The following is a 13,039-nucleotide window of genomic DNA, read 5'->3' as shown; positions in this document are numbered from 1 at the left end:
TTTGGAAATTCATTGCATAGTCCATATGCCTTGGTCCCTCCTTTGCCTCCTTTAAGGCATGTCTCAAGACCCTTCTCTTTGACCGCCCCTTCGGTCACCCTCACCCAACAACAACAACAACAACTTGCATTTGTATAGCACCCCTCATGCAGGATAGTGTCCCAGAGCACTTAAGGTTAGAGGCAAAGAAGTAGAATTAAATATCATCAGCATACACGTGGAAGCTAACTCTCACTTCAATAACTTGAAACCAGTTTATAAATTGTTTCTTAAGTATATTAATGGGCATTATCTACTTGAAGTACATGCGGAGTTCCATCTGGTCTGGTGACTCTTAAGCATGGTGATGGGTATGTCAAACAGCTTGATGGCCAAGATAAATCTCCTTAATGAAAAGGGAAAATTTGTGAGGATAATACATCACCATGAAATGTGCAATAAATGTTGTATTAGTGATATTGAATGGTAATTGTTTAAAGTATATGTGCTTCTGTATGTAATTGAATGTAGTTTGTCTAAAGCAATGTTAAATATTGTGAAATGACTGGTTTGCTTTCTTTTTGAAGGATTTGAAATCCACCTATTTTCTCTCAGGTCATATATCACCTGCAGCCATTATAGTGGGTGGGCAGGTATTCCCAGGCATCTGAGTCAAGAGAAGAGGTATGACACGGGATCAGTATACTCTGATTATTACCCCAATGGCGATGCCAAAGGCACATATTAGAACGACCACATAAACCCAAGCGAAACATCCGATTTATTCCACAAATAAGATAATGTTATAATAATAATCCTTGCATTTGATACAGCGCCTTATCACGTCTTTGAGACGTCTCAAAGCGCTTCACAGGGTACACTGTAAAGTGAATTGACTATATTTTGTGGGTGAAACGTGGCAGCTGATTGGCACAAAAAGTTGTGGATTGAGTAACCAAATTATTTTTTTAAAATTTATTTGTAAGTCTCGTGCAGTGAAATCACAAGACTTTCCTCTTAAGTAGAAATAAATGGTGTATTCTGCTCAGTGCTAGAAGCTTTGGCAATTATAATTCTCGATAGTATTAAGTTGTAACTAGCTTTTTTATGTGTTTATGTATCATTGTAAATGTCAAATGACAGTATCCACAAACTCCATCTGTTGTCATTACATCTGGTGTAAATAAGGGATATTCTGTAACTCCATCACCAGTAGGAATATTCTATAGAAGTGGTTGTCGAGATAAATCGAGAGCAACAAAGTGATAGAAGGTTGGTTGACCTTATGAGGGAGTTTTTTTTATCATCATAGCATCACCACTAGATATGACATATTCTAACTGGAACACATAGGGTTTCAACAATGGAAATAATACTTTGTAATTAGTTCTTTTAGAACCAAAGACTTTTTTTTATATATGTTAATTAGTGATTTTTGATATCAGTACCAGTCACCACCTTGTCGCAAACTTTTAACTCATCACATTTTTGCAAGAACTTATAGGGGGAAATGTGCCACAGATGTAATTTAAAAAATACAATCCAACGTATAAAGTCCTTAATTTTGATAAGATTTTAAAATACAATATATAAATCTCATTCCCAAATAAGACTGAAATTGATGGTCTGAAGTAATAATCCCTTCAAAATAAATAAAAATAATAATTTGGTCACTCAATCCACGACTGGGACACTGCTGTGCGCAATTGGCTGCTGCGTTTCGCCCATAAAATACACAGTCAATTCACTTTACAGTCTATTTCTGTGAAGCGCTTTGAGATGTCTCAAAGACGTGATAAGTCATTATATCAAATGCGAGGATTATTGTTGTTATAATAGTTGCCTGCAGTGTGGGCTGTGGGGAAGGAAATAGCCCCAATCCCCAGAGCTCTCACCGTCACAGCTTTGAAGATATGACACGTGAAGGTTTCGTTTTTAAACAGTAATCACTGATGTCCCCACCGCTGTGTTGGCACTGTAATGCTTAAAATATTGTTACATTCAAATTGCAATTGATATTTAAGTTATATCTATCAGAAGCAAACAAATCAATGTTCATTATTTTAAATAAATGAAATTAAATTAAACCTTGATTCAATGTAGCATATTGAATACAATTGTAAATGGTGCAAAAAAAATCTTGTGTAAATAAGTGTACAGTAATCTAAAGCAAAATCAGAAAAGGACTTGTAAAATGTACAGGCTGAATATATTGATAAATCTTTCCTAGTATAAACGAATACACATTTCACTACTTAAGACAAACCAGCAGACTATAAGAGATAAATTGTGTCTTGATTGTAAAATATTGGTGCTGTGGGTAACAACAACAGCAGCAACAACAACCACTTGCATTCATATTGCGCCCTTCATCCTGAGTGGCATCTCGAGTAACGAGAAACACAAACTAATGATTCCAAATCCAGTTCCTATACTTCTATACAGAATATGAAAGTACTGTATATTTCACCCGAAACAAAGCGTTTTTTTAAGTAGGTTACAGTGTCGCCAAAATGTCGAACATTCATTTTGACCAAATGCTATACAGATTTTTTAAAAATCGCATAATATAATACTGTATATGACAAACCTGTTTAGCACACGACATGAAAACATGCCTACGTGAGTGTTTAAAGCTCTTTCAGGACTGCTTTGCATTCTTAAGGCACTGATTAATATCGCTTGCTTTGTGGTCTTGCTTAGCAAACATGGCATTTCACAGAATGATGCTCTTTATGATGTGAATGTCCCTATATATATTTCTCCTATGAAATACAGTTAATTCACTTTACAGTATATTCTGTGAAGCGCTTTGAGACATCTGAAAGACGTGATAGTGCTGTATCAAATGCACGGATTATTATTATAAAATGCCGTGTTAAAGTAAGCAGGTTTGCGATGCTTTGACAATATACTTCAATCTAATCCTAACAGGTGGGAGCAGAGGCTCGCTGCTGGCTCTTCCAACTCAAAACTGTCAGCAGAACTATCACTGTTATAACACAATTTGCAGGTCTGCAGACTGTAAGCTTTATTACTCCCTGTGATAGGAATTTCTTAACCATTAAAGTCACAGAGAGAGAGACAAGTACCAGCATATTTCACAGAGACAGAGAGAGAATGAGAGAGGGAGACTGATTTGAGTTGTGCAGATTGTTCAAAGACTTTGCCCTGTGTTTTTTTAACTAAACTTTACATTTATTTTTATTTTGGGGAGAGGTGGAGGGGGGAGAGATGGTTTTACAATGATATGATGAGGAACAATCATATGACCGTAAGATACAATATATGTGTGCAGTGCAGCACACAGAATGTAAATGTTCAAAGGAATTTTGCAGCTTTTATTTAAGGACTGAAATTAGAAATTTTATCAGTCATTTTTGTAAAAATAAACAACTAAATTTGCCTTTAAATAAAAGACAGGCATATTAAGGTGTGAAGAAGTCAACTTATGGTTACATAAAAAATAGACTTTAAAATATAGCTCAAAGTGTAATGATTTAAGCTTCACACAAAATATATCTTTGAGTTAAACATTTTATTACACCTAAGTAAGTTGATATGGTCAAGTGTCTATTAAGTTAATCTCTCTGTGGGATTTCCATGTGTAAATGGGAGGCTTGGAATTCTCAGCTTGGTTTGGAGACTCTTAAGCAACGGTGATGGGTTTCCGCACGTGTTAGACACCCACCCGACTGATCAAAAACATCTTGTAATCTTCAAATTTCTAGCTGCAACATACTACAGATTTGAACTATATTTTAAAGGTTTTTTTTAATGTAGCATCAATGGATTTAGTATAATCCTTTTCTTTCATGTATTTGTGGCTAGTAATACCCTATCACCTTTTGTATTTAATTATGAAACTATTTTGTATTTAATTATCAGGGCCTTGGGACGTCCTCCCAACGTGAAAGGCGCTATATAAATGTAATTTTATTGTTGTTGTTGATGGGACTGGAAATCACCCTGGTGAAAGTGTGGAAACACAGAAGTTCAGAGTGACATAATTTGACTGTACAGTATAACAAGTTCTCTATGTGGGGCAATTCTCTTTCAGCGCTGGAGCAGAGGATGGTTTAGGTTTTTATATTGATAATTTGTTGCAGGGGTATTTTCCATTCCCTACTTCTGATAAATTGTAGAAAATAAGCAAGTCCTTTATTTTCATAAGCCATAATGACACTCCTTTTGTGTTTCTTTTGAATAACTCTCACCTGCTCAAAAATGATATAGTTATTCTTTCAGTGTAACAACACATGTATGTATGTGTGTGTGGGTCTGTATATGTGTGTGTATGTATGTATAACCTATGTACAAATTATATTAGACCTTTTCAGAATTGGAAATTAATAAATTGATAGTTTGATATTGTAAATCAAAAGAACTGAAGTTTACCTGTGATGACCAACTGACCTTAAAAACACTGATTTACAAGGTTAAGAAATCAGACTTTGCTCTCAAACTATAATATTAGGACCAGATAAATTAGAACCAGTAGATGAATGACATTATACAGTGTGTATGTATAATACACCACAGTGTGTATTAATTTGTGTGTATGTATTGATATATTGGCTCTGAAAATGTAACCCACGAAGTATACAGTCAATCCACTTTACAGCATACAGTGAAGCATTTTGAGATGTCTCAAAGACGCGATGAGGCGCTGTATCAAATGCAAGGATTATTATTAATAGTATTAAAAATACTGTTTCATAAAGTCCGTCCCAATAGGCCTCATCATTAATGAATGTTCCTTTAATGTAATTAGTAGCAACTATGATGGTGAATGTAAACCAGTGTTTTGTAACTTGTTGACTGATTAATATAATTGAATATGAATTATATTCTGTCATTTCGTGCATCTGATGCCAAAACAGAGTTAATTCTTTCCATACACCGTGGTTTGCAATGCTGGTTCAAAATGTTAATGTGACACCTATCAAACACTTCTAACTCAGGCTTTGAGATTCTTATTATTCTGTTAGTATTTAGTATGTCACACAACACAGTGTTTCCTTCCTAGAGAAATGTGGAAAAGTGGCTTGTAAATCATCACTAATATATATTTACACTTTACAGTGTATCCTGTGAAGCGCTTTGAGGCATCTCAACAATCAAATGCAAGGATAATAATAATAATCATTATCTGCTGTATGATATACCGGAAAAAAATTAGCAAGTGGAAAATTGAGTGCATGTTTTTATTGTTAGATGGTGGGAATAACTAGGAATGGGAAACCTAATTCACTGTTGTAGGTTTCCTCTGGAGTCTTGTTTCCCTGTGTCCTCTCAATATGGTTAACAGTAATCATTTTGGGGGGATTAGCCGGGTGTCTGGCACATTTAGAAACCCATTACCGTTACTTAAGAGTCTCCAAACCAAGCTAAGATTTCCATGCCTCCCATCTACACATGGAAATCCCAGAGAGATTGGAATGCACTCGCTCGTACTCTCTGGAGGGACCCATCCCTCTTACCCAATTCCGGAGAGTATTAGACGCAGATTGGCAAGAGCCAAGGTTTGGGGGAGCTCAGAGTGTGCGTTGGGGTAACTGCTGGGGTCTAACCGCAGAACCTGCCATTGAGAGCGTTGCCTGATGAGCATAGAAGCAAAGGTTGTTTTGTAAAGGTTTCTCTCTTTTGAGGCGGTACAATGGGCGACAGAGGAGAGAGAGAGAGAGAGAGAGACAAAAAAATGGAATGGGGAGAGGCAGGCAGCAGGCTGATTACGAGGTGTCAAAATTGCCAGGAGCAAGGAAAGGTGATAGCAATCAGGAGCTACAGCAGGGTGAGAAGACTGCGGCATTGGTGCGGGCAACTAATTATACATCTCATTTATCGACTGGATCAGCAGAACTGGGGGATGATGACAGATTGGTAAGGCAGGAACGGGAGGTGTTAAAACAATGGGGCCGGCTAGGCTTCATTACAGCATGCTAATCAGTGTGTGTGTGTGTGTGTGCGAGAGAGCGAGAGAGACTGGGTGTGCACAGAGACACAGAGAAAGGGATGAAGCTCAATGCTGACTTGTTCCTCAGGTGGCTCTGAGCCAACACTAGCTTCCCTCGCAATCAACTGCAGGGGAAACTTCCACCTCTGATGGTTAGGAAACTAAAATAAAATAGGCTTTTATCTGAGATCTCAGCTATTTTTTTTACCGAACCTCCCTGATTCATCAGTGGGATTGTAATCATATTTATTACTCATCATCACTCAAAATACATTTACGATAATGCTCAAACATGGTTTTCCTCTCTCGGCCTTTCTACCTTTTAGAAACTTGATTGCATTTTTTCATTAAATACAGTATAATTTTCTTTGCAGCACTTTTGCAAAGATCAATCGATACCTAGTGCAACCTGAGCTGGGTGGATGTTGAAAATCACTGACATAATATAGCAATTGTATTATTGTCAGATAATTGGCAATTATACTTTGCAAACAATAATAGAACACAGTTGGGTTATTAAATGTACATACCATTGTTACACAGTCAATTCACTGTACAATATATTCTGTGAAGCATTTTGAGACGTCTCGAAGACATGATAAGCTGCTATATCAAATGCCAGGATTATTATTATTATTCATCTTGTTTTGGCAAACCAGATGTTTATAACTGACAAATCCTATTTGTTTAAGGATCACTATTGTAATACATTTATTAATGTTTGTTTTGAAGACAGTACTTTGATACCCACCACACAAGTATTATAATTATTGTATTAATATTGTTAATTTGTGACTTCCTCTCCTCCAATAATTATGTCCATCAATACTCACATCCTTTCCAAGTGTAGTCCCCAGTACAGAGTCAACTAATTGTACTTGTTTCAGTTGTGTCTATTGTAAGCGCTTGTTTTCATATTCAATATATATATACCATCTACAGTACATAATAATATGGTCATTGTTCCTATTCATATTCAGGAACAGTTTTGACAGTTAAGATGTTTAGTTGACATTGAATTCCCACACAACACAAAACCAAATAAAACACTGAAAATACCTACAGATTATTCTATAAAGAATCTTCTGACAAAAATATCGCACACTCCCTTGTCGCCCTGTTATTAAATGCAATGTGATTTAGACTTCTCTCTGATTTCCCCAGTTCTCTGTAAACTAATTATACTGCATTAGCATATTCAGACGCCTATGGACTATTTTGAATTAGGTGTTAAATAGACTTAAGTGAGCCAAACTGCCTTTAAAAGCACAGCATGACCATGTAATTCTTTTTCTCCCTCTCTATCTCTCTATCCCAGTTTTCTGGAACCAAATGACAAAAGTTCTTTCCAAGTAGCTATCACCCACATTTAGTGTGAAAAGTCCTGTAATTGTAATTCGTGCTGTCGGCTGTTCTGTTCTGTCAGATGTTCTCGAGTAGAAATGAAGCTCTCTATCAAATGGGAAAGCTGCCAAATGCACTGTGATACCTCTCTCTCTCTCCAGCAACTATTCCTTCCACAGTCAGGTTTGGAGCTCAAAGGTAGCATCTGCATAAGTATGTAAATTGCCAATTAATACATTAGCATCTCTCTCTCTCTCAACCCCAAAATGTAAAAACATTATAGTGTACATAAAAAAAATCTGAGATTCCTACAAGCAACCTTAACAACATAATGTGCCTCTTTGACTAAATAGCCAAGCTCTAATTACACTCTGGGGAATTCTGAACACAACGCAGTTTCAGAGAGTATTGTGTTGTAAAATATAATAATAAATTATAATAAGTAAATTATGCACCTTTTCAGAATTTTAAATTAATTCAGTAAAGTGCATTTTTTTCAATTGGACAATAAACATTTAAGGTTAATAATGCCACCAATTGATTGATTTAAGAAGAAAACAGTTCTTGTACACTTGGAAATCCAAGATATAGTTTATAAAAGGAAAATCAGAATATTATTTGTTAGAACAATCTAATGTGAATATTTTTTAAATTCTAAATCTTGCCAACTTGGAAAACGCTTATCACCCTTTTTGTTTAAAAATGCTTTTGGACCCTTAAAATGAAGCTTTAAAATGTGAATTTGATTTCTCAATTCTTGGTAAAATATAATGTGAAATACTGTATGCAAGAGAGATTTATCGATTCCTGTTCTGATTTTACTGTTCCACTAGAATATGCCTTGTAACGTCTCAATCACACTGGTCTCTAGTATAAAGAGACTATTATTAATCTACTATTAATTCTAAATACATTTGTAAACTAACAAAAATAATAGTCACTTTTACACTGTATGCTTTACTCTTACTAGCTTTACGTGTCATTGTTTTGTATTTACATTACCTGAAACAGTGTAGAAATCTGCATTTTAACATGACAATACTCAAAGCTAATTACTGTAGTATATTCTATCAGATATTGCTTTTCTGAACACTTAAAACACCTTATTTTATGGCTGGCAAATAAATAGAATTATTAGAAGGTTGATATCGAAAAGAAAAGGACATTAGATAGAAATGTTACTTGAAATAAATACTCTTTTTTGAGGATTGTAAAAGTGGTAAAATTGTAAAAAAAAATTGGAAAAATTATAATGTTTGAATTGTGCTGATTTGTTTTGAATTTAATGTACACAATTTATATTACTAAATGCTTAACCCAGACTTCACTGTATACCTTGTGAGATCAGACATACTGATTTAGCACATTACTGGGTTTGCTGTGTGTATGTTATTATAGTGTTACAGGTTTAATATCAGTTTGGTTCCTGAATGACTCCAATTTTGTCACGAAGAAATATTTGATAGACAGTATTTGACTACACTGGTATTTTAGTGATTGTTCTCTTCAAAGCTAATTGTATTGTTTGGTTCATTAGTGTAAGCTTGCCCTGTGTCTTTTTCAATGTTTAGCATAAGAAAATGCAGAATAAGTCATGAACTATTTGACTAAGTTTGTGTGTTTGCCTTTAATAATGCAAGGATTTTTATTATTATTATTATAATACGGTTCTGGTAGTTTGCAAATAAATTCATCCTTTTTGAAGCTAGATTTTAATGAGAACGACAGTAGCAAATAGCATGAATGGCTGACTGTTTAAAAAAAACTTAGAAATGCAACTTCTGGAAAAAAAATGTTCAGTCCCACTATTTAACTGTGCAAAAGTAGTTAAATATTAAGTATTTGAATTATTTTGTCTCATAAAATAAACTTAATATTTCACGTACAATAAAAATATTATAAAAGCATTGTGTACATACTTATGATGCAGGAAGATCTTACAATATATGCTGTGTCCAAGGCATTTGCTGCTGTTATAATAATAATAATCCTGGCATTTGATACAGCGCCTTATCAAGTCTTCGAGACATCTCAAAGCGCTTCACAAGATACACTGTAAAGTGAATTGACTGTATATTTTGTTGGTAAAATGCGGCAGCCAATTGCACACAGCAGCGTCTGTCCCACTCCAAATTTTGCAGGGTTATTGATCCTCAAATAGAGAAGTTTCGCCATCAATATACCTTCTAAACTTCAAATAGAAAGAAAAAAAATTAACAACCACTATTTTTCCTATACTATTTTGTTGTTGAAACGCTATTGTGTTGAAGTTTTAAGTGTAATCCTTTGATCTGAGGTTGAAACAACCTCAGATGAAAGGATTACACTTAAAACTTCAACACAATAGCGTTTCAACAACGCTGAAACGACGTCGCTGGGAACACTCAGCAGGTGAGGCAGCATCTATAGAGAAAGGAAAGTCAGTCAACGTTTCGGGTCCGCGGCCCTTTGTGAGAATTACAGGGTCTGGGATATATGAGGTTGGTTTATTCTGTAGCCATCAGGTTTTAAAGAGCAATGAGTGATTACAATTTATCATCAGTGACACATTGCAGATAATGTTGATATTATAAATGAATTTACAGGGTCTGAGATAGATGTATCCAAATTGGATGTCTGCTGGTAAGGAGTTTATACGAGAGTCTTCATGTATAGAAGCCCAGTCAAAACTTTTTGTGTCCATTATGAACATCAATAATAATAATAATAATCCCGGCATTTGACACAGCGCCTTATCACGTCTTCGAGACGTCTCAAAGCGCTTCACCGGGATACACTGTAAAGTGAATTGACTGTATATTTTGTGGGTGAAACGCAGCAGCCAGTTACGCACAGCAGCGTCTGTCCCACAAACAGCCGTGGGTTGAGTGACCAAATTATTATTTATTTATTTATTTATTTATTTGACAGGACGTATGACAGGAGATGTTTAATCGGTTTATACTAAATATCATTAAGTTAACGCAACTTCAAACACTAATGTTGCTCTAAACCCACCCAACAGCGACCACAGATTGCGGTCAATACAATCTCCTCACAACTACACTTACTGGTCCTTCAGAGCTACAGTCATGTCAGAGTGAGACAGAGTTGGTCACTGCAGCAGAGAGTGACAATCACCTGAGAGCTCACTCAGCGAGTTCATCACCAGTCAGACTGCCACTACAGTCAGACTGACAGTCACTACAGTCACTACAGTCACTACAGTCAGACTGTCACTACAGTCAGACTGACTGTCACTACAGTCACTACAGTCAGACTGTCACTACAGTCAGAGTAACAGTCACTACAGTCACTACAGTCAGACTGACAGTCACTACAGTCAGACTAACAGTCACTACAGTCAGACTAACAGTCACTACAGTCACTACAGTCAGACTGTCACTACAGTCAGACTGACAGTCACTACAGTCACTACAGTCACTACAGTCAGACTGTCACTACAGTCAGACTGACAGTCACTACAGTCACTACAGTCAGACTGACAGTCACTACAGTCAGACTAACAGTCACTACAGTCAGACTAACAGTCACTACAGTCAGACTGTAATCAGCTCGGGGGGGGGCGGGGTCATCAGAACCGGAAGTGATGGTTTGAACCGGAAGCAGTGAGTCTGTTTGAATGAAATCGGCTGATTCACTGCGGAGACACAGCCACCGTGAGTGCGGGGCCCGGGGGGGGGGGGAGCACCGGGGGGGGGGAGCCGGGGGGCACCGGGGCCCGGGGGGGGAGGTGCTGGCGGCGGCTGGGGGGCCCGGGGGGGGGGCGCTGGGCTCAGTCAGTCAGTCAGTCAGGCCCCGGGGCGGGAGGTCAGGGTGTGAGTGTCTGGCGGCGGGGCCCGGGGAGGGGGGGGCCCGGGGAGGGGGGGGCCCGGGGAGGGGGGGGCCCGGGAGGGGGGCCCGGGGAGGGGGGGGCCGGGGAGGGGGGGGCCGGGGAGGGGGGGCCCGGGGAGGGGGGGCCCGGGGAGGGGGGGGCCGGGGAGGGGGGGCCCGGGGCCTGGGGGGGTCTCGGGGGCTTCACCTTTAGCCCCGAGAGAGAAGGCGGCTGAACCCCTTATTGTCGGGGGGCGGAGAAGGTTTGTGACCTGTTTTCAGGCCGAAAAAACGTCCACAAAATCCACAGTCACTTCACTTTCCACCAGTGACAGTAATGACCCCGGGGTGTGACCGGCCCTCACCCCGTGGTCAAGACGTCTCAAAGCGCTTCACAGGATACACTGTCACGTGTAGTGACTGTGGGTTTGGGAGAAGCGCGGCGTCCGCACAAACAGCCGTGGGTTACACCCTGTGAAGGGCTTTGAGATGGGATTATTGTTATTATAATCATTATATGATTATATACTATATTATATTATAAACTATGACTGTTTGTGGGACATTGCTGTGCGCAATTGGCTGCCGCGTTCGCCCACAAATATACAGTCAATTCACTTTACAGTGTGTTCTGTGAAGCGCTTTGGGACGTCCTCCCGACGTGAAAAGCGCTATATCAAATGCAAGGATTATTATTATTATTATTATTACTATTGTCGTTCCCGCCGCTGACTGGAGTGAGCGCCCGATCGGTGTCGGTGCCGTTGCCGCAGGTGCTGCTCTGCCCAGCGTCGCCGCCCGGGGCTCTGGCCTCTGTTACTCCGTCTCTCGCACGTTCCCGTCTGTGTACAGCAAAGCTCATAGACATCTGAACTGTGTAACGCCTTAATGTCTGTCACTCCTCTGCCCGAGTCCCGTCGAAGAGTTTATGTTCTTTTCAAGTTTGACGTAACTCATTACTTTGCATCAGTTTGTATTAAATGTTTGGTCCCAACTGATATGAGGTTTACTGTGTACATGTATATATACACCATAAACTGATTTATTAATCACTCTGAGCCGGAGTCCTGTAGAAACAAAACTCTTCTGCACGTGGCAGAAAGAGAGAGAGAGAGAGAGAGCTCAGTCTGTGTCACAGCTGAGATTTATGTGGGTTTTTTAAAGAACAAAAAGATTATTTATTTGGTGTCATTTGATGGTTATTTCATTTGGAGGGGTGGAGCGAGTGAGCTGGAAGGGAGATAGGTAGAGAGAGAGAGAGAGAGAGAGAGAGATGAAAAGCACATGTCAAATAGTACATAAGATGGTCTTGGTCACTTAGCACATGGTGGAGGATGTCATTGCTTTACACTGTAGGAGGGATCGAGGGTGGGATCGAGTCGTGTTGTAAAATAAGCGACACATTAAACTGTGATCCGGTCTCTCTGTTCAGGTGATCGTTACAAGATCCCATGATACTCTCTTGGCCAACAAACCTCCAGATTACCCTCAGGGCTGTTTGTCGTTACCCTGGGGGATGTGTGTCAGACCTATACAAGTGGACCCTTGAGGTCACACAAACTGTTTTTGTAAACAATTCAAATAACTGCCATGTTTATAAAAACAGTCAACTACACTGAACAGTAACTTTTCGCGAAGTGTTGCAGTACATTTCAATGTTATTTAGTTGGAATAATTGTTGAATAGTGATGTTGTGAGCGGGTTCAGATCTCTATACTGCAAGAATGAACTTCAGAACAAATTGTAGCTGTGTATCAACTGCATTTCAAAATAAGGTTCATTCCATGTGATCACGTTTGGTTTCCTGTACTTCATTTATAATATTTATTGTAGAGTTATTGGTGAAGTTATTATTTTACTTAGTTTTCTGCCAATTTGGGGTGTGATGGCAGATTTAACAATTATGTCCTAATCTCTACAGTTTTATTGAGTGATGATCATGGTCAA

At 38.5% G+C, this 13,039-nt stretch overlaps 1 protein-coding gene across 1 annotated transcript in view; it reads left to right on the top strand.

Moving 5' to 3' along the window:
• Positions 1-10,857: 10,857 nt before the first annotated feature.
• Positions 10,858-13,039, top strand: part of psmd14 (proteasome 26S subunit, non-ATPase 14) — a gene marked incomplete at its 5' end in the record, with an annotated part of 30,974 nt that continues 28,792 nt past the window's right edge. Inside the window, 1 exon segment of the mRNA NM_001292758.1 lies at positions 10,858-10,938.

Source organism: Callorhinchus milii, unplaced genomic scaffold, assembly GCF_018977255.1.
Source record: "Callorhinchus milii isolate IMCB2004 unplaced genomic scaffold, IMCB_Cmil_1.0 Scaffold6, whole genome shotgun sequence".
Classification (NCBI taxonomy): Eukaryota; Metazoa; Chordata; class Chondrichthyes; order Chimaeriformes; family Callorhinchidae; genus Callorhinchus; species Callorhinchus milii.
The sequence above is the reverse complement of the archived record's forward strand: the minus strand, read 5'-3'. Positions and strand labels throughout refer to the sequence as shown.